The 4,180-nt window shown below is 48.2% G+C and overlaps 1 long non-coding RNA gene across 1 annotated transcript; it reads left to right on the top strand.

Annotated features, from left to right (window-relative positions):
* Positions 1-228: 228 nt before the first annotated feature.
* On the top strand, positions 229-1,927 carry LOC310760375. The gene is made up of 2 exons (XR_014546938.1): positions 229-401; positions 1,604-1,927. It is a non-coding gene; the product is annotated as an uncharacterized lncRNA (long non-coding RNA).
* Positions 1,928-4,180: the final 2,253 nt, after the last annotated feature.

Here is a 4,180-nt window from a genome sequence, read left to right as displayed (position 1 = left end):
CTAAGGTGAGAACACAGAATCAGCGTTTGAAAGAAGCAGAATGCTAATCCCAGCAATTGTTGGATTAACTGTAAAGTGAAATAGTTTCAGGTGGTTTTAACCAATAGTTGACAATGGATATTTGATGTTGGCAGCAATCTCAGAACACCCTTTTCCCAATTTCCTGGTGTAATCTGTATAAATACCAGCAGTGCTTCCAGAGATTCTTCATCCTTCTATTTTTTGAGCCTTTTCCTTCCATTAGCATCGAGGGTGCAGCATATCTCCAACTATGAAGATGCTTTATGTTCTCTTTACTGTTGCCTTCTTGGTCTTCCAGGTTTGGGCCAATCCCAAACCACCCTCCAAGGTTGAAGGGGAAGCCAAGGAGCTTCTTGAATCTCGTGTTTATAAAGATGACGGTAAGTTGTGCTGAAGAACAACATTTCAATGTATCTATGTGGGGTTTCTTGTCTGTTAGTTTGGTTGTAAGTTGCCTTGGGTTGTCCCAAGCAAGATGACGTGAAGGACTAATTTAATTAATTAATTAACCCCCTGTAGTCATTGAGAGGTGAGAAAGAATTCCAGAATCCCACTTGGATGTGCAACCCTAGGTTATATCAGCAATGGGGTTGCATAAAGAGAATTCTTGAGACTTACAAGCTCTAGCTGCCATGGACTTTCCAGCCTCGCAGGAAGGACCTCGGCAAACTTGTTCATTGCCCAGCTCATATTGGGATGAGGGAATGCATTCAGGTTCATTATTTACTGAGTTGGACAGGACTGTGTGTTTTAGGACCTTTCCCCTGATTTTCCTTCAATGGCTGGGGTGGGAGGTTTCCCCCCACAGATTGCTTTAGGGGCAATCTGTCAGAAGTTGCATTGTGGCAGTGGCTGAGACTAGACTCAAAAGTGGGTGAGGCATTCCCTCTCTCTGTGACCCCCTTTTCTCTATCTCCCACCCCTTTTCTCTTTCTCTCCTCCACCCTTTGTTTGTTTCACTCCTCCCCTGCCAGTTTCCGAGGCCCCTGGACTGCAAGTTGCTCGCCCCTAATCTAGGGTATTGCTGAAAGTCACCCCCCATTCCTTTTTTGGGAGGTGCGGAATTGCTGAAAACAGTTTCCGCTTAAGTGACCCTCAATGTTAGCCTCTGTAAGAAGTAAGGCAGGCATAGGCAAACTCAGCCATCCAGATGTTTTGGGACTACAATTCCCATCATCCCTAGCTAGCAGGACCACTGGTCATGGATGATGGGAATTATAGTCCCAAAATTTCTGGAGGGCTGAGTTTGCCTATGCCTGAAGTAAGATGTTCAAAGAGGCATGCTGTTCGTGCATCTGCACCTTCATATTTCTCTCTGGGAATTTGTGTGCTTAATGCTGCAGCCCTGCGGCCATTTATCTGGTAATAAGAATGAGGGAGAGATTCTATTCAGTTTGCACTCCAGCCATTGTTTGAAATTTGCCCCTTCTGTGAATTTTGCAAGGTGGTTCCCAGCTCAACAATGTGTCCAAAAATGCATATGTATTTTCTACTGAAATCTGTCCTTCAAGAAGTCCTTTGCTCTTCGAGAGCTCTTCAAATATTTTGAAGAATGCTGCCCTTTCTTTCTTTTTATATGCAGGTCCTGGACTGAACCCAGAACCAAAGGATTCTTCACGGTTTCAGGTGGTTCTGTGCTCCGACAACGATGGCTATTGCCTGCCACGTGACTTCCAGTGTCACAATGGCTTGGCGTTCAAGGAACCATGGAATGACTGCCCGTTTTCTGATGTTCTGAAGTGCTGCGTGCGCTGATGCAAGAGATGGTGGAATCCCGAGAAAGCCCCCAGCAGAAGTTTCTACAAGCACGAGGAAGAATGAGGAACTCACTCTGAATAAATCATGGGTTAATTGATTCCAATCCTTTCAGCATCTTTCATCTTTCAATAAACAACCTATTCACACAGCCTCCTCAAATTGTTTTTCTTTATGTTTCCAGTCTAAAAGGTAAAAGTAAAGGGATCCCTGACCATTAGGTCCAGTCGTGGCCGACTCTGGGGTTGCGGTGCTCATCTCGCTTTTTTGGCCGAGGGAGCCGGCATACAGCTTCCAGGTCATGTGGCCAGCATGACTAAGCCACTTCTGGCGAACCAGAGCAGCAACTGAAAGGCCGTTTACCTTCCCGCCTGAGCTGTACCTATTTATCTACTTGCACTTTGACGTGCTTTTGAACTGCTAGGTTGGCAGGAGCAGGGACCAAGCAATGGGAGCTCACCCTGTCATGGGGATTCGAACTGCCAATCTTCTGGTCAGCAAGTCCTAGGCTCTGTGGTTTATCCCACAGCGCCACCCACGTCCCGCGTTTCCAGTCTAGATCCCTGTATATGCAGCTACTGTGCTCCTTTCCCCCCAGTTTATTGGTGTGCACCATAAAATTGCACCACTTCGGTGAAAGTGTGCTTCTTTCCTTGCATTAATCTGAACTTATGAGAAAGCTTCTCTGCCAATGCAGCTTGGCAGTGGCGTAGCGTGGGGGGTGCAGGGGGGGCCGGCCGCACCGGGCGCAACATCTGGGGTTAGGGCAAATCCACGGGTTAGGGGGCGCAAATTACTTGCCTTGCCCCGGGTGCTGACAACCCACACTACGCCACTGCAGCTTGGCATCATTTGGCATCTTATAAGGCTAATATAGCCTCCTGAAGCTTTGCACAAATATCCTGTTTCCCACTGAATGCCAAGGGTTTCCGAGAAAGTAACAGGCATGCATATGTGTGCATGTGCCTGCTTAATCCCTTCGTTTCCCATTTCCCACATCACAATGAAACCAGATGAAATGCTCTCCTTTCAGGACTGGAGGCTGTGGAAAGCAAAGAAACTGATTCCTGTACTGCAGGGGGCAGGATTACTATGATTCTAGGAATATAACCCTTGATTGATTCCTGGCAGGGAGGGAAGCTCCTTACCTCTCTCGCCCTCACCTAGCCCGGTCCTTCAGGTAAACTTGACCAAGGCGATTTAGGGCTTTAAAGGTCAGCACCAACACTTTGAATTGTGCTTGGAAATGTACTGGGAGCCAGTGTAGGTCTTTCAAGACCGATCGGCTGCCACTCCAAGTCACCAGTCTAGCTGCCACATTCTGGATTAGTTGTAGTTTCCCGGTCACCTTCAAAGGTAGCCCCACATAGAGTGCATTGTAGTAGTCCAAGCGAGAGATAACTAGAGCATGCACCACTCTGGTGAGACAGTCTGAGGGCAGGTAGGGTCTCAGCCTGCGTACCAGGTGAAGCTGGTAGACAGCTGCCCTGGACACAGAATTAATTTACGCCTCCATGGACAGCTGTGAGTCCAGAATGACTCCCAGCTGTGCACCTGGTCCTTCAGGGCCACAGTTACTCCATTCAGACCAGGGAGTCCTCCACACCTGCCCGCCTTCTGTCCCCCCAAAACAGTACTTCTGTCTTGTCAGGATTCAACCTCAATCTGTTAGCTGCCATCCATCCTCCATCCGCCTCCAGACACTCACACAGGACCTTCACCGCTTTCACTGGTTCTGATTTGAAAGAGAGGTAGAGCTGGGTATCATCTGCATGCTGATGAACACCCAGCCCAAACCCCCTTATGATCTCTCCCAGTGGTTGCATGTAAATGTTGAAAAGCATGGGGGAGAGGATGGAACCCTGAGGCACCCCACAAGTGAGAGCCCAGGGGTCTGAACACTCATACCCCACCACCACTTTCTGAACACGGTCCAGGAGGAAGGAGCAGAACCACTGTATAACAGTGCTCCCAGACCCTCTAGACAGTCCAGAAGGATGTTATGGTCGTTGGTGTCCTCTGCAAAAATAAAATAAAATAATAAATACACACATGCACACGAATCACAGAATTGTAAAGTTGGAAGGTACCCCAAGAGTCATCTATTAAAAGCTCCTGTAGCCTTTGCCTTGCTACCTTGGGATCCAAGGGCCCGCCAACCCCGGGTCGCGGAGAGTAACAAAGGTTCCAAGGAAACGTAAGTTCGAAGAAAAGAGGTTTATTTGCTGCACACAGGCAACCAGCAGAATAACTTCTGAAAACTGGCTGCGCCACATAACTTCAGGCAACAACATTTATACTTCCCCCCCCCCCACCCTGGTTCCCCATACATTGTTGCATATGGCTCGTGATCAGCTCGTGTGCCTGTTCCTGATTGGTTTAAGGGGGCATGGGTGCCTTGTGT

Source organism: Podarcis filfolensis (genome assembly GCF_964270895.1).
Source record: "Podarcis filfolensis genome assembly, chromosome: 3".
NCBI lineage: Eukaryota > Metazoa > Chordata > Lepidosauria > Squamata > Lacertidae > Podarcis > Podarcis filfolensis.
This window is presented reverse-complemented; position numbering and strand designations above follow the sequence as displayed.